Raw genomic sequence first — 25,620 nt, 5'->3', positions numbered from 1 at the left:
GGCCCCTCTGCGCGGCCCCCCGCCCCCTGCGCCGCCGCTGCCAACCCGGAAGGAGCCCGGAGGGGCCCGGGCGGCCAGGGCGCCCCCGCCAGGAGGCCCGCCAGGTGTCCACCTGAGCCCCACGCCCTGCGCCGCGGGGCCCTTTTGGGGGCGGGGTGCCAGCTCCGAGGTGTCCTCCCACGGGCTGTAGACTGGGAAACTGAGGCCCGGGCCACGGTCCCAGACGCAGCCGGGACCCGAACCCACCTCACCTGAGCGAATGATATCGGGGACTCATCCTTTTTCGACACCTTTGCGGGATCCAGCCCTCCAAGGAAAGCTTCCTGAGCAGTGCGCGCCAGGTGTATTGGGCACCTCACCGCGGCCACTTCACATCCTATCTCAGGTGACTCTTCAAGCCACTCTGCTCGAACTGGGCACAATATCCCCATTTTACAGAAGAGAAAACTGAGGCCCAGGCACTCGCAGTCTCCCTAGGAGGAGATCTGGGCTGACCCCGTAAGTGCAGCGTCTGTTCTTATTCTCATTTTACAGGTGGAGAAACTAAGCCACAGAAAGGAGCTGTCATTTACCTAAAGCACCGTGGCAGGGGTTTGGCAGAGCCAGGATTTGTACCCAGATCGCCTGACTTCGGAGAGTATCAGCTCTTAACCACAGCACTTTGGTCTATGCCTTGATTTCACCATATGTAACAAGGTAAGAACTGGTGTTGGGTGGTTTCTTCATCTGGGGTACATGGATGGGCTTCTGGAGGAATGGCTCTACATCCCACAAAGGTATATGTAAGCGTAGTGTGTGTGTGCAGGGGTGCATGTGTGTGTCGTATGTATGTATGATGGATGTGTGTGCATGCTTGATGTGGATTTATGTGCATGTGTGTTATGTGTGTGTCTGTGATAGGAGTGTGTGTTTATAGGGAGAGACCAGAGCTCTCATCAGAGGGGACCCAGACCCCCAATCTCCCAGGGCAGTCTCTAACCCCGCCTTCTGCCTGGATCGATGGGCAGTAGTTAGGCCTGGGCTGGGGAAGCCCTTGCCCAGCTTGGCTACTTCCTGTTATGGCTTGTCCAGACCCACGGTCCCTTCTAGAAACACTCCCCAGAAAGGATCTGCCAGTCACTGGATTGCCCCTCCTGGACTCACCAGGGGCAGGCAGCATAGGCCACCATAGGCAGGCAGGCAGGCAGGACGGGGGATGCATCACCAGTGTGTCCACATAGAGAAAGCTGATGCCCTGTCCCAAGGGACAGGTAGTGAGAGCTGGGTTCAAACCCTGCCTCTGCTACTTCTGCTCCAGTTAGCTCAGGCAAGTCTTGCCCCTCTCGCAGCCTCAGTGTTTCTTTTGCAGGGAGGACAGTTGTACATTCGTTACAGGAGTGTGGGAAGGATTGAGATATCATGGTAATGGCCTGTCACCCACTCTCCCCTACTTCACATAGTCCCCCAAGGGCTCCCTCTCCCTCCAGCGACATCACCATGGTGCCAATGTTGCCCCCTTGGGGAGCTGTTGCCCTCCTTTTCATGTGAAATTTTGACACATCTCCTGTGCCATCTCTCTGACCTCCAAGAAATGCAGCTTTGTACCTCTCTGGTTAGCCCTTGTTTTTGACACAGCTAGATCAATGACTTAACACCCTGGATAATTCGTCACTCCTGAGGAGCCATGCCCCCAAGAGGATGCCAGGCCTGTCTGAAACCCCAATCAAGCGGCCCAGATAAAAACCCATCACCCCAGGGGTGCTTTGAGCTGTTTAGGAAGCTCAAACATGCAGCTGTTTAGGAAGGAGAAGCACTGGATAATGCCTTGGAGGGACTGAGAGGTGTCTAGGGTGTCAGATGGGTGCCACAGAATGAGGAGGCACTGCTAGGTCTGTTTGCAACATGTCTGAGATGCTCCTGCGATTAATGGCATCCACATTTCTTAACCAATGCCATCAAACTTGTGGCAGACTCAGGCCGCTGCAGAATTTCCCCAGCAAGAGACTCTCCTGGTAAAAGCTGTTATCAACATTTTCACATCAGAGAGGGGCCTGTCCTTGCTGAGGCTGGGATTCCCGGGTCCAGGGTATTTATTTATCACTGTAGACCCGGATAAATAAATATAGATTTATTTATCACTATTTATCACCTTGTGGCTGTGTGACCTGATGGATACCACCCCACAAGCCTTGTGACCCATAGGCCAGGGTGTCAATTCCAGAGCAACCTCTGGGAGCTGTGTGACCCAAGATAAGTCACTTCCCCTCTCTGAGCTTCATTTCTTTGCCTGAAAAAACAAGCCATGGGATCTTCTTTTTTTTTTTTTTTTTTTTTTTGAGACAGGGTCTCACACTGTCACCCAGGCTGGAGTGCAGTGGCGCGATTTCAGCTCACTGCAGCCTCAACCTCCTGGGCTCAAGCGATTCTCCTGCCTCAGCCTCCTGATTAGCTAGGACTACAGGTGTATGACAGCACATCTGGCTCATTTTTAATATTTTTTGTAGACACGGGGTCTTGCTCTGTTGCTCAGGCTGGTCTCGAACTCCTGGCCTCAAGCAACCCTCCCACATAGGACTTTTAAGGTCCCTCTGGCTCAAGAGTCTGAGCTTCTGGGAAAGTGTGAAAACTTCAGGTCTCCCCTTCAGTGGCCCTGGGGCACAGCTGAAGCCCCCGTTTAAGGGCTCACTTTCCTGTTGGATGATAGCCTGCTTTCTGGTCCTCTTTCCTAGTTGAGTGGAAAGGCAGGAAATGCCGTGGGGGCCTGGGGTTTTGATTATTTGAGGTTTCAATGTTTGCTGAAACTGAGAGGAGAGGGGCCAGCTAGCTTGAGGTCTCAGGGCCTGTCCCTGCGGGCGGGGCCTCCCCCCTGGGGGCCTGGTCCTTTCCACTGCCAAGACCAGACCACAACCGCCAGTAACGACAGCAGCTTCCGTTCCCCATGCTGACTGTGCGCCAGGCGCTGTGCTAAGCGTTTTGCTTGTATTGTCTGCTGCGATCCTCTCTGCCACCCAGGAGGAAGCCTTATTGTCCCCAGGTGTGGGGCTCAGGGCTAGTGAGTGATGGGCAGCTGTCTATGAGTTTACCCACCAGACCACACTGCCACCCACTGGCTGAGCCCTGAAGCGGGTCTTCTTTGGGGTAAGAGATAACTTGGCTCACATTTGGAGTCCCATCTTGGGGCTGATGAGGCCAGAGAGAATGTGTGGACACATACCCAGACCTGGACACACACCCAGATGGACCACACAGGGACACACACAGACACCCTCCCAGGGCAGGCCATGGGATCCGGGAAACACAGCCCGTCTGGGGCAGATTCACTGACGCATCCATCCTGGCCTAGTCCAAACAGGAAATGTTTTATCCTCTTAACAAACAACCTGGGCGGCAGCCTCCTTCCCCTGTGAAGTCTCTCGGGGCCGTAGCTAAGGGACTCTTTCCTCCCGCTGTGTCCTACAGGACTGTCTCTCCAGCTTGGGTGTGCCCCGTCATATCAGCCCTGTGTACACATTAGCTCGTGTGAGCCCAGGCACTCTTCCCATATCGTGCCTGTTCCATAGGTGAGGAAGCAGCCCGAGGGGTGCCCAGAGCCCATGGCCGCAGCCCCCAGGGGCCCAGGCCTAATTGCCAAGGCAGTGCCTGGACACCATGAAAGGGAAGGGACCGTGTAAGGCCACAGCCTTAAAAGCTGCTGACCAGACAAAGGACAGGGCCCAAGAGCAATGGCTGCTCTCTGCACTTTTGATCAGGGGGTTTGGCCCTCCTGTCCCTGGCTCTCAGAGATGGAAGCACCCTGCAGGGCCAGGGTCGGGGCGCTGGGAGACCTAGGCAGCCTGCAGCTGCCCAGCCGAGTTATTTATGCTCCATGGAGCTGCCCTTCTCATTCACCCAGCTCATTCTTTCCCCAGAGAGCTGGGACTGGGGCTGGAAGGGAGTAGTGGGAGGAAGGAAGCTGTCAGAAAATCATAAATTAGGGCTTGGGAGGGCCTTCCTGTCCTCTGGAATCTCCCGTTTTGCATCTTTGAGGGGGGTACAGGGGGACGACAACAGAATGACAGGGCTGGACATAAGCGAGCATGGCAGGACAGGGCACCTCTTGTTGGAGTGAGGAGACCTGGATGTTCTATGTGATCTAGAGAGTCCCTTCTCTCCGAGCTTCGGTTTCTGCATCTGGAAAATGGGGGTGATGTGAGGACTCGGGGACTTTCCTGCAACTGTGCTTTGTTGACTGCAGGAATGGACAAATGAGAGGCTTTCTCCTTAGCAATGTTTGTTCCCCCTTCCCCTCCTCTGGCAATTTCTCCTAAATCCTCCCCTTTCTGACCCCCCACCTCTGCCCTACTTGCCTTCTCTCAGGTCCCTTCCTCTGCTTCTCTTTCATCTCCTCTTGCAAAAATGGATGAACAGTATCTCCATATGCAGCATCCACCCAACTAGGGGGTAGAGGGAAGAGCTCTTGGCTCATTCCTACTAGAGTGTGAATGACTGATGTGTTTAATGTTTAATGTTGGGGGGAGGGGGAGTTAACAGGGCTTCCTGCCATTTAAACCCTAAATCGTTGGTAGTGGAACTTCTAGGCTGGTGAGGGAAATGTTTGGTGACCACAGCCTAGGAACGTGGCCTAAGACCTTCTGTATGGGAAGCTGTCCATCTCCCACCCCAGCGAGGTGAAGCCCACTCCCGGCTGGATGCATCTGAAGTGGCAGCTGTGAGTCCATGTGGTTGGACGGATCTGGCAGGAGGGAAGGGCAGACCAGAGAAGCCCCTCAGAGCAGAGGCCCTGGAGCAGCCCACCAGCCCTGCCAGTCCCGGGTGGCACCTGCTGGGTCATGAGCATGTGGGCCCGCCCCACCTGACAGCTCCAGGATGAATGGGGAGGTGGTGGTGGTGCTGAGAAGCAGGAGGAGAATGAGAGTGGTGGGGACAGAGGAGAAGTCAGAGACAGAGACAGAGAGATATAGTGAGTGACTCTCAGGAGAGTGTGCCAGGTAGCCAGAGAGAGAGGGAGACAAAGTGATCTAGAGAGATGTCTTCATCTTTCATAGAAGGAGACAGATGGAAAGACAGAGAGACAGAAAAAGAGACAGACAGACTTAGAAAGAGGGACTCTTTTGGAAGAGGGTCCTAGGTGGTTGGTCTCGGCTCCCATAGGAGCCTGGCAGAGGGGGCAGGACCGGGGCACCGCCCCCCCCCCCCATCCTGAGCCTCATCCGTTCTCAGCACCTCACAGACTCTGGCCTCCCTCAGACCCCCATCCCATGCCAAGGGTGGGAAGCCTCTCCTTCCTCCATCACCCACCCATGCATCTGGTAATGGCTGCCTGTGGGCTCTGGGCTGCCTGGGGCTGGAATACATCATGCTTGGGAAGCCCCGTTAGACAGAGCCCTTGGGCCCAGGGGGAATGGATTCCTCACCTGAGGCTTGGTCCTAGGAGTCTTAGGTGGATGGACAGCTATATAGGGGGAGGGGGACCTGACTATAGATTGTCCCTGCCCCACCATCCGGTCAGCCTTGCAGGGCTAAGTCTGGGTCCTCTTTCCCTGTGTCCATTCCTTGGCTCCATCCCATCCAGCCTCCACCCCCTTATGGGATGTGGCATCAGTCTCCTCGATGGCCTCTTGTCTCCTCTGATACTTTCAGTCCTGCAGAATCTTCCCAAAGGCAAATGGAGCCAAGCAACCCTGCGAAGAAAACCTTCCAGTCTCCCTGTCCCCCTCAGGCTGAGAACTGAAGGTGGCCCAGCTTGCTTGTCCTCCCACTGTCCCCAGACCCTGGGACAGACCCCCACACCCAGGGTGGGCTAGGGGATGTCTCAGTTCCCTAGCCCATCCTGTGCTCTCCGTCTGTCTGCGGGTTTTCCTGCCCTGTCCCTCTGCCTGCCAATACCCACTCACTCTGCCTGAGCTCACCATCCAGTCTCAGCTCAGACATCACCCCCACTCCACCCCTAGAAGGATGTTTCACACCCCCAACACTGGGTCATGTGTCCACTGGGGTTCACCACTCACCACGTTCTGGGCTGGGGACATCTGTTGATTTGTGTGGTTCCCCTGATGGATCATAAATAGGCACAGATGCTGAGCCCTTTTTATAACCTTTCTAAGAGTTCTAGGGCACATACAACTCCAGAAGCTGTACAAGATACATCTGGGTGCATAACAATTTCTGTTTTTGTTGTTGTTGTTGTTTTTGAGACAAAGTCTTTCTCTGTCACCCAGGTTGGAGTGCTGGAGTACAGTGGCATAATCTTGGCTCACTGCAACCTCCACCTCCTGGGTTCAAGCGATTCTCCTGACTCAGCCTCCTGAGTAGCTGGGATTACAGACATGCATGACCACGCCTGGCTAATTTTTGTATTTTTAGTAGAGACAGGGTTTCGCCATGTTGGCCAGGCCAGTCTTGAACTCCTGACCTCAGGTGATTCACCCACCTCGGCTTCCCAAAGTGCTGGGATTACATTGTGAGCCACTGTGCCAGGCCACAATTTCTGTATAGAACAAAAACACAGCTGACTCTTGAACAACATGGGTTTACACTGATGGATCCCTTTATATGCGGATTTTCCTCAGCCCCGTCACCCCTGAGATAGCAAGACCACCCACTCCTCTTCCTCTTCCTCCTCCTCAGCCTACTCAACATGAAGACAAGGATGAGGACCTTTATGATGATCCACTTCCACTTAATAAATAGCAAATATATTTTTTCTTCTTTATGATTTTCTTAATAACATTTTCTTTTTAAAAATTTTGTTTCATATTTTTAAGAGTTGGGGTCTTGCTATGTTGCCCAGGCTGGTCTTGAACTCCTGGACTCAAATGATCCTTCCACCTCAGCCTCCCAAAGTGCTAGGATTACAGGCAGGAACCACCACACCTACCCACATTTTCTTTCCTCTAGCCTACTTTATTGTGAGAATACAGTATATAATAACATATAAAATATGTGTTAATTTTTTTTTTTTTTTGAGATAGAGTTTCACTCTTGTTGCCCCAGCTGGAGTGTAATGGCGTGATCTTGGCTCACTGCAACTTCTGCCTCCCAGGTTCAAGCAATTCTCCTGCCTCAGCCTCCCAAGTAGCTGGGATTACAGGCATGTGCCACCATACCCAGCTAATTTTGTATTTTTAGTAGAGACAGGGTTTCTCCATGTTGGTCAGGCTGATCTTGAACTCCCGACCTCAGGTGATCCACCTGCCTCGGCCTCCCAAAGTGCTGGGATTACAGGTGTGAGCCACAGCGCCCAGCCTTAATGGACTGTTTATGTGATCGGTAAGCTCCCGGTCAGCAGTACGCTGTTAGTGGTAAAGTTTTTCGGGAGTCAAAAGTTATGTGCACATTTTTGAGTGTGCATGAGGGGGATCAGTGCCTTAATCCCCATATTGTTCAAATGCCAACTGTAATATGATTAATTGTGGAATTTTTTGCAATGTCTAAATCAGATAAAAAGGCTAATTTTCTCCACATATAAAGAGCTTTTACAAATCAATAACATTTGATCAATGACTTAATAAATGAATAAAAGTTGTGAACAGACGACTAACTCAGAATGAAAAGGCTTCACTCAAAAGAAAAGCAATGTGCTTACGTGTGGTGGCTCACACCTATGATCCCAGCACTTTGGCAGGCCATGGCAGGATGATTACTTGAGACCAGGAGTTCAAGACCAGCCTGGGCAAGATAGCAAGACCCCTATCTCTACAAAAAATTTAAAAATTAGCTGGTTGTGATGGTGCACACTGGAGCAAGATCGTGTCTTAAAAAAAAGAAGAAGAAGAAAGAGTAAGAGAAAAAAAAAGAATTCAAATGAAAATCACAATGCAAAGCTGATGGTAAGGACTTAACATTTTTGATAAAATGGGTTGGCAAGGGTATGGGGAAAATGTCGCCTTCGTATGTGCCCTCTTTGGAGCACAGTTGGTAAATATATAAAACTGAAAGATGTATACCCTTTTGACCCAGCAATTTTACATCGAGGAAGTTTCTTACAGGTATATTTGCAAAGAACACAAGGAAATTAACTGCAGCAATATCTGCAGTAGCAAAAGACTGGAAGCAACCTAAACGCCCATTGCAGGAGATGGGTGAATTAAGGTACATCAGCCTGGGCAACATAGTGAGATCCCATCTCTACAAAAAATACAAAAATTAGCTGGGCATGGTGGCACGTGCCTGTAGTCCCAGCTACTTGGGGGGCTGAGGTGGGAGGATTGCTTGAGCCCAGGCGGTCGGGGCTGCAGTGAGCTATGATTGCATCACTGCACTCCAGCCTGAGTGACAGAGTGAGACCCTGTCTAATAAAAAAAAAAAATTAAATACATCCATCAGTGGAATACTACATTGCTGTTAAAAAGAAAGAGGGGCTAAACAAAATGTAGTATATGTGTACAATAGAATATTCACCATAAATAAAGGAACAAAGCACTGATACAAAGCTACAACATGGAGGAAACTTGGAAACATTATGTGAAGTGAAAGAAGCCAGACATGAAAGGCCATATATTGTATTTATAAGAGAAACCCACACTAGGCAAATCCATAGACACAGAAGACAGATTAGCGGTTGCCAGGGACTAAGGGCAAGGGATGCGGGGGTGTCCACTCATGGGTGTGGGATTTCTTTTTAGGGTGATGAGAGTGTCCTGCAATCAGGTAGTGGTGACAGTTGCACAGCTCTGACTATACTAAAAACCACTGAATTGTACACATTAAAGGGTAAATGTTTTGACATGTGAATTATATGTACATAAAGATGAGGCAGAGCTAAGTGTTTTGATATGGAACTAGTTTCCAAGATCACCTGTTGGATGAAGAAAGTTAATATAGCTGTAAGTAAAGGATGCTGCCATTTAGGGGAAAATTGCAGGAATATATACTCATCAATATTAATATTTGAATTATGCATTCACTTTCTCTGGAAGGATTCACAAGAAACTGACTGCCTTCAGAAAGGTGAACTGAGGGACCGAGGGTGTTAGGTTTGTTTTTTTTTTTTCTTCTTGAGTTGAAGTCTTGCTCTGTCGCCCAGGCTGGACTGCAGTGGCACAATCTCGGCTCACTGCAACCTCTGTCTCCCAAGTTCAAGCAATTCTCCTGCCTCAGCCTCCTGAGTAGCTGGGACTACAGGGGCACGCCACTGTGCCGGGCTAATTTTTGTATTTTTAGTAGAGACAGGGTTTCAGCATGTTGGCCAGGCTGGTCTCCAAATCGTGACCTCAAGTGATCTGCCCACCTGGGCCTCAGGTATTAGTTTTCATTATGAATCCCTTTGCGCTGTTTGAAAAAAATTTAGCGCCAAAACGTATGCATGGCTTAGGCACCCTTTGCCCTAAAAATGAAGTGTGTGTCTATGTGTCTGTGTGTGTGTACCTGCATGTGTGTCTGTCTGTATATGTGTTTGTGTGTCTGTGTATATGTCTGTGTGTGTGTCTGTGTATCTGTGTGTGTGTCTGTGGTGTGTGTGTGTGGTTTGTTGTAAAACAGCAGCCCTTGCCATTCCAGGCTCCAGGAGCTGTTGTCTGCAGCCGGGGAGTGCTCCTGAGTGCTGTGTGGAGGTTTCCATGTAGGTTTCCACCTCCAGGAAGAAAGATGGGGCAGAGGAACCACAAGTGACAGGGCTGATTCAGGAGCTCCTCTGAATCGGGCCCCAGCCCCAGCCCCGGGAAGCTGTGAGGGTGGCTCCTAAGGGAGATGACCCCTCCGTGCTCTCCCAGGAGGGACCCAGTGTCCTTGTCCTCAGCAGGCATGGCCCAGGGCTCCCAGTTGCTCGGGACACACCTGAGTGGAGGCTATTCAGGGCGGTGAGTAGGGGAGATAGGGGCCTGACCAGAGGGAAGGGCCTGTCTCAGGAGGTGGGCTGGTGGGCAGCCAGGTTTGCTCCCACCCCCGGCCTGCCCTACGTCTGCAAGTTGGGGCCTCACAAAGCCAAAGTTGGCTGTGTCCTGTGTCCTCCCTTGACCCCTCGGAGGGAGGAAAAGGAAGAGAGGGGGAGGGAAAGACAGAAAGACAGACAGTAGTACAGGGAGACACACACACACACACACACAGAAGGAGACAGTGTTAGAAACAGAGATAAAGGGGCGACCACTGACCTGCTTTCCACTTGTCAGCCTCGAGCCTTTATCTATGTGACTGCACGCATTATCACAGCTGCCCCCAGAGGAGGGATCTGGCACAGGAAAGGGAGGCCAGGGAGGGTGGCAAACTGTTGCACAGCTAGCAGCAGCCATATTCAAACTCTGGCTGCAGAACCCTAGGGCAGTCGCCAGCATAGTGCAGGTCCAGAATTGGCCCTGGGACCCTACACCGTCCCCTTTCCCTCCCGACAGGCAGCCCTTGGCCCATCTGGGCTGACTATGCCCAGCCCTGGTGGGACATTCCCAGGGGCACAGCTGACCTGGGACTCCTCTGGCAAGAGAAGGGTGGCCTGGTGTCAAAGAGGGGCCCAACATGGGGCTAACGTTGTGGGGCCTGTAGGCCCAGGTTGGCCAGGAAAATGTTTCAATCCTGCCTGTTCCTGAGTGAGACACTGAGTAACCTTGGCCAAATTGCTTCCCCTTTCTGAGCCTCAGTGTGTTCACCTGGAAAATGGGGATAGGGTACTTGTCTCAGGGCAAGTTGTTACGAGGAGCATCTGAATGAGGCACGTGGATTTCTTTGCCCAGTGCCTGGCACAGACTGATCAAGAAATAGTACATAGGTTATATCCAAAGCATGTTGCATATAGACTGCAGAGTGAGGAATCTGAGCAGGCTGGGGATGCAAGGCTTGGGACAGCAAGAAGCAGCAAGAAGGGTCAGCCTTTGGCAAAGAGGACATTGGGAAAATAATCTGAGGTTTTCTTTTCTTTTTTTCTTTTTTTTTTTTTTTTTGAGACGGAGTCTCACTCTGTCACCCAGGCTGGAGTGCAGTGGTGCAATCTCGGCTCACTGCAACCTCTGCCTCTTGGGTTCAAGTGATTCTCCTGCCTCAGCCTCCTGAGTATCTGGGATTACAGGCACCCACCATTATGCCTAGCTAATTTTTGTATTTTTGTAGAGGTGGGGTTTTGCCAAATTTGCTAGGCTGGTCACGAACTCCTGACCTCAAGTGATCCATCCACCTCGGCCTCCCAAAGTTCTGGGATAACAGGCGTGAGCCACCATGCCCAACCAGAATCTGAGGTTTTCTAAAGGCCCTTTGCTACCAACTGTCACCTGAAATGCTTCTATAAACCAGTCTTAAAATCCCTAAAGCAAAGAAAACTCATGTTAAAATTCAAAACTCTTCTCTAGGAGGGATGTATTTACAGAAGACTAGACTGAATTATTCATTCATTTACTGCCCTTTTGTCTTGCTTTGGTCCTCTAAGTACGATGCCTGCAATTAGAAAGCTCCACCACTGGGAGGCATCTTAGTTTTGTCCCTGCACAGAGATGAGATTTCCGCCCCCACCCCCCCGCCCCACCCAACACACACCCTTCTGGATGCCAGCTCTGATCCACTCCTACAAGTTGCCTTTTAGAAGAACAAAAAGGGATAGAGAGGCTAGAGAGACAGTCTTTAGATTAGTGGAGAAGAGTGCTGTAATCAGTTCACCATGTCTGTACTGGGTGAAGGAGTGGAAAGTAGATTCTGTGCCAGGCATTCTGCCACCTCTAGACTGTGCTTCTGAGTAGATAAGTATGTTTTTCTATTTCATAGTACTTTTTAGAATAAGTGGAACTCTTTTTAAAGCACTTGAGCCTACATAATAGAACTGTCAATCACTGTGTAAGGAGGGATGCTTGTACGAATCATTTTTGCAATAGAGAAAATATAATTTGAGATTGGATACTTACACAGAGAGATATTTTAAAAGGCAAACACTGGCCAGGGGGGTGGTGGCTCACACCTGTAATCCCAGCACTTTGGGAGGCTGAGACAGGAGGATCACTTGAGCTCAGGAGTTCGAGACCAGCCTGGGCAATGTAGCAAGACCCCAGCCCTAAAAAACATTTAAAATTGAGCCAGGCATGGTGGCCTGTAGTCCCAGCTACTGAGGCAGGAGGATCACTTGAGTCCAGTAGTTCGAGGTGACAGTGAGCCATGATCATACCACTGCACTCCAGCCTGGATGACAGAGCAAGACCTTGTCTTTATAATATAAAATAAAAAAAATATATTTAGGTGCAGCCTTTCTTACTAATCATGAATGATCAAGAATTCCTGACTTTTTTTTTAACAATGATTTTAAAGAGAGAAACCTTTTATGCCTTTTCTTACCTGCTTTTTCCTATGTGCTCTAAGTCACTCTCATTCTTTTTTTTTGAGACGGAGTCTCGCTTTGTCGCCCAGGCTGGAGTGCAGTGGTGCGATCCCGGCTCACTGCAAGCTCTGCCTCCCGGGTTCACACCATTCTCCTGCCTCAGCCTCCCAAGTAGCTGGGACTACAGGCACCCACCACCATGCCCAGCTAATTTTTTTTTTTTTTGTATTTTTAGCATAGACCGGGTTTCACCGTGTTGGCCAGGGTTGTCTTAATCTCCTGACCTCGTGATCCGCCTGCCTTGGCCTCCCAAAGTGCTGGGATTACAAGCGTGAGCCACCGCACCTGGCCACTCTCATTCTTGCAGATGAGATGGTCATAGCTTCCCTTAGGTCTGCGGCTGTCTGCCTGCTCAGCCTCTGACTTGGTGAGCCAGTTATTGGAAGAAACTATAAAGGAGTGAGAAAGCTTTTTTGGCTGTACTCTTCTTAAGAATTGCTGAGTTTTATAAAATCATTCTTTTTCATCCATAATCCTAAGAGGCTTCTTAGAATCTTTTTTAGTAGTAAAACATTATAATAGCAATATAATATCATTAAAGCACTTTTTTTAAAAAGAAAATAAATCACCCATAATCCATCCATCTTAATAAAACGATTCCCCAGAGGTTTTTTTTTTTTTTCCTTTGGAAGGTTTTTTTTGGCCTTCTTTTTTGCCAAAGAAAGAGAGGTTCCAGCCCTTTGAATATCTTTCCCCATCCCCAGGGAGCTGAAAATCCTCCTTTCTCTTACTCTTAGCTGCTTGGTCCTTTGAAGTCAAAGCTGGTTTTATGTCTAATCTGCACTGAATGGGTCATTACTGATGGGCACATGTGGGATCAGAGGGGCCTGACACAGGCTGCCTTCTGCACAGGGCAGGAGTTGTCATAGTTTCCTTCCACACGATTGCTGTGTCACATGCCGTGAACGTAAGCATTAGCAAACGCACATCTGCAGGGTGGGACACACCAGATATCTTTGGGGACATTATGGGTGTGTCAATATCTTTCAATATCTTTTTTTTTTTTTTCGAGACGGAGTCTCGCTCTGTCACCCAGGCTGGCGTGCAGTGGCGTGATCTTGGCTCACTGCAACCTCCGCCTCCTGGGTTCAAGCAATTCTCCCACTTCAGCCTCCCGAGTAGCTGGGATTACAGGTGCGTACCACCATGCCTGGCTAATTTTTGTATTTTTTTTAGTAGAGATGGGGTTTCGCCATGTTGGCCAGGCTGGTCTCGAACTCCTGACCTCAGGTGATCTGCCCACCTCAGCCTCCCAAAGTGCTGGGATTACAGGCTTAAGCCACCATGCCCGGCCTCAATATCTTCTTTTTAAACATTTTTAATATTTTTATTTTTTTGAGACAGGGTCTTGCTTTTTTACCCAGGCTGGAGTGCAGTGGCACAATCTTGGCTCACTGCAGCCTTGACTTCCGAAGCTCAAGCGATCCTCCTGCCTCATCCTCAACTAGGACAACAGGTGTGCACCACCACACCTGGCTAACAAAAAAAAATTTTTTTTTTGTAGAGACGAGGTCTGCCTATGCTGCCCAGACTGGTCTTGAACTCCTGGGCTCAAGCGATCCTCCCACCTTAGCTACCAAAAAATGCTGGGATTACAGGCATGAGCCACCATGCCTGGCCTTGTACGGTATTTGAATTATGTGTCAATAAAGCCACACATACACATTCAAACAGACAGATTCTAAAGGTGAGAAACGTTTTCTGGTTTCCAATTTGTTACTTTGGTGATCTCTAACGAATCACTTTTGTAATTAAGTACACACGTGCTGGCTTTGGCGGCACATATACTAAAAATTGGAACAACACAGAGCAGATTAGCATGGCCCTTTAACAAACTGAAAAATACTTAAACATAAAAAGAAATTATACGTAAAAAAAGAACATATGTTATTTTTAATTTAAAAAACACATTCACTGGCTGGGTGTGGTGGCTCACACCTGTAATCCCAGCATTTTGCGAGGCCGAGGCAGGCGGATCACCTGAGGTCAGGAGTTTGAGACCAGCCTGGCCAACATGGTGAAATCCTGTCTCTACTAAAATACAACAATTAGCCAGGCATGGTGGCCCGTGCCTGTAATCCCAGCTACTTCGGAGGCTGAGGCAGGAGAATCACTCGAACTCAGGAGGCAGAGGTTGCAGTAAGCCAAGATCACACCACTGCACTCCAGACTGGGCGACAGAGTGAGGCCCTGTCAAAGAAAAAAAAGTTTTTAATAAAAGAATTTAATGAAACCACATTCACCACTCTTAGGTATCTAACCAAGAGAAATGGAAATAGGGTCACACAAAAACTTGCACCTGAGTGTTCACAGCAGCATTATCTGTAAGAACTAAAAAGCAGCAACAACCCAAATGTGCGTCGACAGATGAATTGAACAGACAACATGTGGTCCATCCACGCAATGGAATATTGTTTGGAAGGAATGAAGCGCTGACACATGCTGCAACATGCTTGACAGCATTATGCTCCATGAAAGAAGCCAGCCGCAAAAGGCCACATGGTGTATGATTCCATTTACGTGAAATACCCAGAATAGGAAAATCTACAGAGACAGAAAGTGGTTGCCAGGAGCTGGTGGTGGGGTGGGGGCTGCAGGAGAATGGGGAATCACTGCAAATTGGTATATGGTTTTTTTTTTTTTTTAGACGGCATTTTGCTCTTGTTGCCCAGACTGGAGTGCAATGGCATGATCTTGGCTCACTGTAACCTCCACCTCCTGGGTTCTAGCGATTCTCCTGCCTCAGCCTCCCGAGTAGCTGGGATTACATGTGCCCGCCACCACACCCAGCTAATTTTTTTTGAAATGGAGTCTCACTCTGTTGCCCAGGCTGGAGTGCAGTGGTGCAATCATGGCTCACTGCAGCCTGGAACTCCAGGTTCAAGTGATCCTCCTGCCTCAGCTTCCTGAGTAGCTGGGACTACAGGCACCTGCCACCACATCCAGCTAGTTTCTCAATTTTTTGTAGAGATGGGGCATCTCTGTGGCCCAGGCTGGTCTTGAACTCCCGGCCTCATGTGATCTTTCTGCCTCGGTCTCCCAAAATGCTGGGATATCAGGTGTGAGCCACTGTACCTGGGCACTAAAAATTCTCAATTACAGCTACACAGACCCTTTTCCAAATAAGGGCACCTTCACAGGTTCCTGGACATGGACCTATGTTTTGGTGGGGGCCACCATTCAACCCACTGCACCTCCCTACCCCAACCGCCATTGTTCAAGCTGGGCCACCCTGCCCTGGTCTCCAGGCGTCCTCGGTCTCCAGCCCTTGCAGCCAGAGGAGGCCAGACCCCCGTACCCTGCTACTTGGAGTCTCACAGTGGCTCCCAGGGCATCTGGAAGCAGCTCACGCTTGACCTGCAAAGCTCCACTGCCCGGCCCTGCTGGCATTTCAGGCACCCTGTTCCCACCACACTGACCTTTTCCCCGGTTCCTAAAGGGCTCCAAGCTTTCTCTTGCCTCCAGAGTTCCTCCATGTTGATCTCCCTGTTCCTTCCACCTGGCACTCCTCCTCCAGGCTTCACCTGGGTGCCTTTTGCTTACCTGCAAGTCTCAGTTTAGGTGCCCTGCCCCAACCCCAAACCTCTCTTCACAAACTGAGATGTTAGGGGCCCCTTGGGGGCTATGGCAGCAGGTTATAGCGGTGGGGTTCACCTGGATGCACTCTCTGGACTGGGAGCTCAGCCTGGGCAGGGCTACATAGCTCGTGTCTATCTTGCTCCCTGTAGAATGGCAGTGTTCTTTTTTTTTTTTTTTTTTTGAGACGGAGTCTTACTCTGTTGCCCAGGCTGGAGTGCAGTGGCACGATCTCGACTCAGTGCAACCTCTGCCTCCTGGGTTCAAGCAATTCTCCTGCCTCAGCCTCCTGAGTAGCTGGGACTACAGGCACACGCGAACATGCCCGACTAGAATGGCAGCGTTTCTGAGGGCGGGAGGAGGGCATAAGGGTCAGATGAGCCTGAACCTTACTCTTCACTTTCCACCTCTTCCCATCTTCCTTCCTCGTAGTCTTGGGGAACACTTTTTTCTCACCTTTAAAAATAATTTTTTTTTTTTTTTTTAGAGTCAAAGTCTTGCTCTGTCACCCAGGCTGGAGTGCAGCAGCATAACCATAGCTCACCACAGTCCTGTCTGCTGGGCTCAAGCAATCCTCCTGCCTCAGCCTCCTGGGTAGCTAGGACCACAGGCATGTGCCACCATGCCTGACTAATTTTTTTAAATCTCGTTTTTGTAGAGATGAAGTCTTGGTATGTTGCCCAGGCTGGTCTCGAACTCCTGGCCTCAAGGGATCCTCCCACCTTGGACTCTCAGAGTGTTGGGATTACAGGCATGAGCCACGTCACCTGGCCCTTTCTCACCTCTAAAATCTGAAGTTCTGTTTGAATGTGAAAAAAAGACAAGAAAAAAGAAAGGAGGGAGGGAGAAAAGGAGGGAGGGAGGCCTCCCCCTCACACACCTTTTCTGCCTGAATTCCCAGATGCTGTCTTTTACTCCCAACTGCAATCATTTGCACTTAATTCCTCCAACTTCAAGTTGTTTGGGGTCAAAGGAAGGAACACAGGATGGGAATGGGGAATGTGTTCAGGAATAGGAGGAGTTACAGAAACCTCAGGGCCTCTGCTCAGACAGGTGGTGGGATGAATCCCACAGATGGGAATAATCAGCCTTGAGTCTCAGAGCGAGTGACTCCTCCCAGGTGAGCCTCAATGGCTCACCTGTATAATGGGATGATAGCAGCCACCCTGCAGCTGAGGACTGGGGAGTTATGTTGAGTGCCCGGCACACAGCAAGCAAGCACTCAGTATGTGGTAGCAACAGGTAACAATTCATAAAACTGTAGAGACTATGTGAAATGCCATTTCAGTTTGCAAACATCTCCAATCCCCAGAATGTTCCCCACTGGCCTCCTGGGCAGCTGAGAAGAGTAACAGCATTGTGGGATGGTGTTATGGTTTGAATTATGTCCCCCCCACCACCCCAAAAGATGTTGAAGTCCTAACCCCTAGGATCCGTGAATGGGACCTTCTTTGGAAATGGGGAGTTTGCAGATGATATGTTGAGATGAGATCACGAGGGTGGGCCCTAATCCAATGTGGCTGTGTCTTTATATAAAGGGGAAATGGGACACAGAGACAGACGCTCACAGAGGCAGATGATGTTAAGACACAGAGAGAAGATGGCCACCAACAAGCCAAAGAGCGCCGGAGGCTACCCGAAGCCAGGAGAGGGGCCTGGAACAGATTCTCCCTCTCAGCCTCAGAAGGAACCAGCCCTGCCCACACTTTGATTTCAGATTTCCAGCACCAAAATAGTGAGACAATAAGTGTCTGTTGTTTAAGCCAGGCAGGTTGTGGGGCTTTGTTGCAGAGGTGGGAATAAGACAAATCCACTGTCAGAGCAAAATGGGCCTTCTAGGGCCGGCAGGATCCCCCAAAGGCTCCGAGGAGATGGACTCGAGGCCAGTGCCAAGCCCCGCCAGCCCCCAGTCACTGCCCAGGCCCACGGCCAGGCCTGGCTGCTCCTCGGCCCCCCACTGCCCCAGCAGGAGGGCACCAGATGCTTCCAGGACAGAAATCTGGGATGCATTTGGAAATCCTGGCAGAGCGGTTTCAAGTTAGGCCCTGTCCTAACTGGGTGAACCGCCATCTGGATCCTGTTTGCTGGCCCCTGCCAGGAGAATCTGAGTGGGATTTTGGGGGAGCCGTCAGGGAAGAGGGCCACTCCCTCTGTGGCTGGGTGCAGTCAGCGGTCCTGGGTGGAATCCTGGCCCTGCCACTCACTGGGTGACCTCAGGCTGCTCATGTCACCTCTCTCTCTTGGCTTTCTCACCTGAAAACTGAGGACAATCCCAGAATGCACCTTGAAATGTCGCCACCAGGATTTACTAGGATCATGAGAATAGCAGGCTGCTTAATGAAGGGGAACTTCAGATTTCTTTTCTTTCTTTCTTTTTTTTTTTTTTTTTTTTTTACAAATTCTGGTAACATAAATAATGTAAAATTGACTTTTTTTTTTTTTTTTTTTTTGGGACAGGGTCTCACTGTGTCACCCAGGGTGGAGTGCAGTGTGGTGATCATAGCTCAGTGCAGCCTCAACCTCCCCGGCTCAGGTGATTCTCCTACCTCAGCCTCCAGGGTAGCTGGGGCTACAGGCATGTGCTACCATGCTTGGCTAATTTTTCTATTTTTTTGTTGAGATGGAGTTTCCATGTTGTCCAGGCTGGAAAACTGACCATTTTGCTTATTTTAACCATTTTAAAGCATTTTAAAGCATACAGTTCAGTACATTCACATTGTTGTGCAACTATCACCCCCGTCCAGAACTTCTTCATCTTCCGCAAATGAAACTGTATTGGTTCAACACTGACTCCTCATTCCCCCATCCCTCATTCTACTTGTCTCTACAATGTTGACGACTCTAAGTACCCCATTTAAGTGGAATTTTACCATTCTATTCGTTACAAAATATAACAAAATTTACCTTTTTTTTTTTTTGGGAGACGGGGTCTCACTCTGTCACCCCTGCTGGAGTGCAGGGGTGTGATCATATCTCACTGCCACCTCGACCTCCTGGGTTCAAGCGATCCTCCCACCTCAGCCTCCCACGTAGCTGGGACTATGGGCATGCACCACCATAAACAGCGTATCTTTTTGTAGAGACAGGGTTTCGCTTTGTTGGCCAGGATGGTCTCGAACTTCTGGGCTCAAGCCATTCCCCCACCCCACTCCTCAGCCTCCTAAAGTGCTGGGATTACAGGCATAATTGCACCACCACACCCGGCAGAATTGGCCATTGTTAAGGGTACAGTTCAGTGGAATTAACTAAACTTTGTAGTGTTGTGTAACCATCACCAACATCCATCTCCTGAACCCTTTTCATCTTGTAAAACTGAAACTCTGTATTCATTAAACGATAATCCCCATTACCCCTTTTTCCCAGCCATCACCATTCTACTTTCTGTCTCTATGATTTTGACTACTCTAGGTACGCCATATAAGTGAAATCATACAGTATTTATTGTTTTGTGACTGGCTTCATTTACTCAGCATAACGTCCTCAAGCTTCATTCTCATTGTAGCTTGTGTCAGAATTGCCTTCCTTTTCAGGGCTGAATAATATTCCATTGAATTGACAGACCTCATTTTGCTTATCCATTCTTCCATTGATGGATATGTGAGTTTCTCCACATTTTAGCAATTATGAATAATACTGCTATGAACATGGGATCTCTTTGAGACCCTCCTTTTAATTCTTTTGGGTATATACCTGGAAGTGGAATTACTGGGTCACATGGATAATTCTGTTTAATTTTTTGAGGCATCACCATCTGTTTTCCACAGCAGCTGTGCCACTTTGCATTCCCACCAGCAGCATGCAAGCGTTCGAATTTCTCTACACGCTCGCCAACAGTGAGTAGTGGACTGTTCTCCGGGGCTGCCTGGCTCCTTTCTCTGGGGAGCTCGAAAGGGGCACTTTACTTAGGGATGCCAGAACTCCTGGAATCCTGACTCTTTTTGAGTTTCTAAGGTTTCTACAAGATCCCAGGGCCCTAGGGGAAGCCCACTGTGGGAGTGATGGCCTGGCTCTTGGCCTGGGGTGCACACTGGGCTGGGGAGCGCTGGTTCCAGGCACGCAGGGGTGAGGAAGTAGCTGTGTGCATAAACACTGTGTGTATATAAACCTGTGTAAACCAAAGTGGGAAGTTGCTGCTATGCCGGGAGACCCAGGCTCATTTGGAGATGTTCAGTAAGCATCTGACATAGGGCCTGGAAGTCTCTCCCTCAAAGGGCTGCATCTGGGCTCCGGTTCTGTCATCAGGACAGCCAGGCTGGCCAGGTGCGATAGCTCATGCCTGTAATCCCAACACTTTGGGAGGCCGAGGCAGGCGGATCACTTGAGGTCAGGAGTTCAAGACCAGCCCGGCCAACATGGCAAAACTAAAAATACAAAAATTAGCCAGGCGTGGTGGCACATACCTGTAGTCCCAGCTACTCGGGAGGCTGAGGCAGAAGAATTGCTTGAACCTGGGAGACGAAGGTTGCAGTGAGCCGAGATGGCACCACTGCACTCTAGCCTGGGCAACAAAGTGAGACTCCAGCTAGGCTGGACTCTGCCTGAGAGAAGCTGAGGTTCCCAGACATATGGCAGGAGGAGGACTGATGCTAGGGAGGGGACAGAGCCTGCTCATGATAGACAGCAGGGGCTGGCCTCCCTGGGCCCTGAACCCCGTGGGTGTTCCCAGAGGATGGAGCTCTTGGCCCCTGAGTCAGCCTCACACACGACTGGGTCTGCTCCCTCGGGCCTCCCTACTCCCTCGGGCTCAGCAGAGCCTCAAGCCCAGCACAGATGAAATAGCTCTTGGCTGGATGGTGGCCCAAAGGGCCTTGTGATCATCCTTCCGCACAGTGGTCTTCACCATCCAGGGAGAAGGGAAAGCAACAGAAGCTGAGAGCCGAGCATGGGGCCTGGAGGTCGGACAGACTTGTGCCACCCATTGGCTTGAGCAGGGACCCCATCTCTCTCGACCCCAGTCTCTTCACCTGTACGCTGGAGCTAATAATGACGGTGGCTGCCTGATCGAGCAGGTGATGATTCAATGGCGCAATGTACAACATACAGCCGGCACCAGGCACATTGTAAGTAAATGGCCCTGTTTCCATCAGAAAGGAGAACAGCTGCCTGGACTGAATATGCAACAGGACACCCGGAATGTGTTTTTTGGATGCATCAGCTCACTTTCTAGCCACTGGCCTCTTCTAGAAGTTGCACACAGATAAAAGGTCCCAGTTAATGAGGATTCTGGTTAAAGTTTTAAAATTCACAGCAAGCCCACTCCGCATAATAATGTATCAGAAACACAACAATCCTTTAATCTAGAAGGAATTAATTGCTGGGCCCAGAAATTCAGGGCACGCTGACAGAATCCTTAATTTCTCGAGCTGATGGTTTCAAAAAGCGACTGATTTTAGACTGGCTTCTCTCTAGGCGTACGTAAGGCTCCCACAGCCCCAACAAAAGGCGAGATTGTCTTGGTGTCTAACTCAGTAAGAATCACGTATGTGGGGTCTGAATTAATGTCAGCTCTGAATTTTTCCTGCTGAGTGGAACGTGGTGGACTTTAACCCCCAGGAGATTCAATGGCAGCTCTGTGGCCTGGGCACCCCAGGCATCGTCCAGGGAACGTCCTCACTCGTCCCACATGTGTTTACAGAGCGCCTACTCTGAGCCGAAGCTCAGGTTCTGTGTTGGAAATGCAGGAGCCAGCACGACCAGCCTCAAAGACAGACTCACACAAACCCACGGTCAGATAACTGCTTGACTGCATGTTGTAAAAAGGAATGAGGCAGGGTGTCTGAAAGGACATAACAGGCTGGGCACAGTGACTCACACTTGTAATCCCAGCACTTTGGGAGGCTAAGGCGGGAAGATCACTTGAGGCCAGAAATTCAAGTCCAGCCTGGGCAACATAGTGAGATCCTGTCTCTGCAAAAATTAAAACATTACCTGGGTATGGTGGTGCATGCCTGTGGTCCCAGCTCCTCAGAAGGCTGAGGCAGGAGGATTGCTTGAGCCAGGGAGGTTGAGGCTGCAGTGAGCCGTGATTGCACCCTTGCACTCCAGCCTGGGTGACAGAACAAGACCCTGTCTTAAAAAAAAAAAAAAAAGAGAGAGAGGACAATAGGGCCCTAATTTAGATGACAGGGCCTGGCAGATAGGGCCACAGATCTTATAAAATGTTTTTATTTATTTATTTTTTGAGATGGAGTCTCGCTCTGTCTCCCAGGCTGGAGTGCAGGGGCCTGATCTCGGCTCACTGCAAGCTCCGCCTCCCAGGTTCATGCCATTCTCCTGCCTCAGCCTCCGGAGTAGCTGGGACTACAGGCGCCCGCCAACACGCCTGGCTAATTTTTTGTATTTTTAGTAGAGACGGGGTTTCACCGTGTTAGCCAGGATGGTCTCAATCTCTTGACCTCATGATCGGCCTGCCTTGGCCTCCCAAAGTGCTGGGATTACAGATGTGAGCCACTGCGCCTGGCCTTTTTATTATTATTATTATTATTATTATTATTATTATTATTTTGAGACAAGTTCTCACTCTGTTCAGGCTGCAGTGCAGTGGCATGATCACAGCTCACTGCAGCTTGGAACTCCTGGGTTTAAGTGATCCCCCTGCCTCAGCCTCCTGTGTAACTGGGATTACAGGAGTGTACCACCATGCCCAGCTAATTTTTTTTTTTTAATAGAGACAAGAGCTTGCCATGTTGCCCCAGGCTGGTCTCAAACTCCTAGCCTCAAGCAAACTTCCTGTCTCGGCCTTTCAAAACCCTGAGATTACAAGCATAAGAAAAGAAAATCTTGTAAGATGAAAGCTGAAGGATGAGAACAATTAATTGATGAAGTATGATGATCCAGGTGTCCCTGGGTGAAGAAACAACCTCTAGAAAGGCCCTGAGGTAGGAATACGCCATTATAGGACCTAGGAGCTGTTCTCAGGGAGCTGACGGTGATTGAGGCTCATGGAACAAGAAAAGAAAAATCATCATCACCATTGTCACTATCACTACCATAGTCAGATGAAGGTGAAGTCTTACAAATACTTCATATGGGGCCAGGTGTGGTGGTGTGTGCCTGTAATCCCAGCACTTTGGGAAACCAAGGTGGGAGGATTGCTTGAGACCAGGAGTTTGAGACTGGCCTGGGCAACACAGCGAGATTCTATCTCTGCAATTTTTTTTTTTAATTAGTGTGACGTGTTAGTATGCGCTTATAGTCACAACTACTCAGGAGGGTGAGGTGGGAGGATTGCCTAAGCCCAGGAGTTTGAGGCTGCAGTGAGCTATAATCGCACCACTGCACCCAGCCTGGGCAACACAGTGAGACCCTGTCTCAAAAACAAAAGAAACAAAAAGCCTCATGTAGGATCATATACACCAGGCCCTGTACATATTCCCAGGAGAATCTGAGCACCATTTAGGGCCCCAAAGGGATCATCTTGGGTGCAGACTGGGAGGCAGGAGACAGCCAGGTAAGGACACAGGCTCTGGGTCAGATGACCTGGCTTTGCATCCTGACTCCCCTCTTAAGGCAGGAGAGAAGGCTCCCCTCCCCTCCCCGTCTCACTCTGCCACCCAGGCTGAAGTGCAATGGTGCAATCATGGCTCACTGCAGTCTCGACCTCCCAGGCTCAAGTGATCCTTTGGACCACAGGCATGTGCCACCGTGCCTGGCTAGTTTGTTGTTGTTGTTGTTGTTGTTTGTATTTTTAGTAGAGATGGGGTTTCCCCATGTTGCCCAGGCTGGTCTCGAACTCCTGGGCTCAGCAGTCCACCCAACCCTGCCTCCCAAAGTGCTGGGATTACAGGTGTGAGCCACCGTGCCTGGCCTGTAGTTACAATAAACTACAGAGTGTAAAATTTCACCAGTTTGACATGTCTTCACCTGGGAAATCATCTCCACAATCAAGACAGTGAATCTATCCACCACCCCCAAAAGTTTTCTCATTCCCCTTGGTCACCCACCTCTCTCCTGATTCCCAGGCAAACACTGATCTGCTTTCTGTCACTATAGATTATTTTGCATTTTCTAGGATTTTTCTTCTTTTTAAGAAACAGGGTCTCACTCTGTTACCCAGGCTGGAGTGTAGTGGCATGATCATAGCTCACTGCAGCCTTGAACTCTCGGGCTCAAGCGATCCTCCCACCCCAGCCTCCCAAAGTAGCTGGGAAGACAGATGCACACTGCCACACTTGGCTAATTTTTATTTTTTATTTTTTGTAGAGATGGGGGTCTCCCTATGCTTCCCAGGCTGGTCTCGAACTCCTGGACTCAAGCAATCCTCCTGTCTCGACCTCCCAAAGTGCTGGGATTACAGGCGTGAGCTGCCTCACCTGGCCTATAGAATTTTATACAAATGAAATCATACTGTATGTACTCTTTTTTGGTCTGGCTTCTTTTATGCAACATAATAATTTAAACTTCACCCATGTCATTGTGCATATTACTAGTTCATTTCTTTTTCCTGCTAGGTATGTTTCACAACTTGTTTGTCCACTCACCTGTTGATGGACATTAAGTTGGTTACCAGTTTGGGGCTATTATAAATAATGCTGCTATGAACATTTGCATACACATTTTTGTATTGCCATATGTGTTCATTTATCTTGGTTAGATACCTAGGAGTGGACCTGCTGGGTCTCAAGGTAATTGTATGTGAAGTATGAGAGAAACTGCCAAGCTGTTTTTCTTTTCCTTCTTTTTTTTTTGAGATGGAGTCTCGCCCTGTCGCCCAGGCTAAAGTGCAATGTTACAATCTCGGCTCACTGCAACCTCTGCCTCCTGGGTTCAAACAATTCTCCTGTCTCAGCCTCCTGAGTAACTGGAATTATAGGCATGCAACACCACACCTGGCTAATTTTTGTATTTTTAGTAGAGATGGGGTTTCGCCATGTTGGTCAGGCTGGTCTCGAACTCCTGACCTCATGTGATCCACCTGCCTCAGCTTCCCAAAGTGCTGGGATTACAGGCATGCACCACTGCGCCCAGCCCAAGCTGTTTTTCAAAGTGATTGTAAAACAGTACCTAAGAGCTCCAGTTGCTCCACATCGTCACCAACCCTTGGTATTGCCAGTTATTCAAATTTAAGCCATTCTAATAGATGCGTAGTAGTCTCGCTGTGATTTTAATTGGCATTTCTCTAATGACTGATGCTATGGAGCATCTTTTCACCTGCTTATTTGTCATCCATACGTGTTTTTTTGATCAAGTGTCTGTTTCAATTATTTGTTCCCCATGGGCACTCTTAAAAATTCTTTGTTTTCGTATTATTGAGCATTGAGAGTTCTTTATATATTCTGGATATGAGTCTTTTTTAAATCAGATATGTGATTTACAAATATCTTCTTTCAATCTGTGACTTGTCTTTTTATTCTCTTAACAGTGTCTTTCTTTTTCTTTTTGAGACAGGGTCTCGCTCATCACCAGGCTGGAGTACAGTGACATGATCACGGCTCACTGCAGCCTCAACCTCCCGGGTTCAGGCTATCCTCCCACCTCAGCCTCCCAGGACCACAGGCGTGTACCACCATGCCCAGCTAATTTTTTGTAGCGATGGGGTTATGCCATGTTGCCCAGGCTGGTCTCGAGCTGCTGGGCACAAGCAATCTACCCATCTCAGTCTCCCAAAGTGCTGGGATTATAGTCGTGAGCCACTGTGCCCAGCCAACAGCGTCTTTCAAAGAGCAGAGAGAGGTTAATTTTGATGATGTCCAGTTTGCACCTTTGTTGAAAATTGACCATATATCTGTAAGTCTGTTTCTAGACTCTTTGTTCTGCTTTATTAAATGACTTGTCTATTTGTA

The 25,620-nt window shown here is 49.4% G+C and overlaps 1 long non-coding RNA gene and 1 other non-coding gene across 3 annotated transcripts; both read left to right on the top strand.

Annotated features, from left to right (window-relative positions):
- The first annotated feature begins 15 nt into the window (after positions 1–15).
- Positions 16–25,620, top strand: LOC106634256 (uncharacterized). Of its 2 annotated transcripts, XR_008622643.2 has the most exons (5): positions 16–385; positions 535–696; positions 19,603–19,671; positions 24,041–24,186; positions 25,226–25,620. It is a non-coding gene; the product is annotated as an uncharacterized LOC106634256 (long non-coding RNA). The 2 variants fall into 2 exon arrangements; XR_004668572.3 differs by lacking the exon at positions 24,041–24,186.
- LOC112438186 (U6 spliceosomal RNA) lies at positions 14,026–14,133 on the top strand. The gene has a single exon (XR_003026663.1). It is a non-coding gene; the product is annotated as a U6 spliceosomal RNA (small nuclear RNA).

Source organism: Pan paniscus, chromosome 23, assembly GCF_029289425.2.
Source record: "Pan paniscus chromosome 23, NHGRI_mPanPan1-v2.0_pri, whole genome shotgun sequence".
In the NCBI taxonomy this organism is placed as follows: domain Eukaryota; kingdom Metazoa; phylum Chordata; class Mammalia; order Primates; family Hominidae; genus Pan; species Pan paniscus.
Note: the sequence above shows the minus strand (reverse complement) of the source record. Positions and strands in the feature narration are given on the sequence as shown.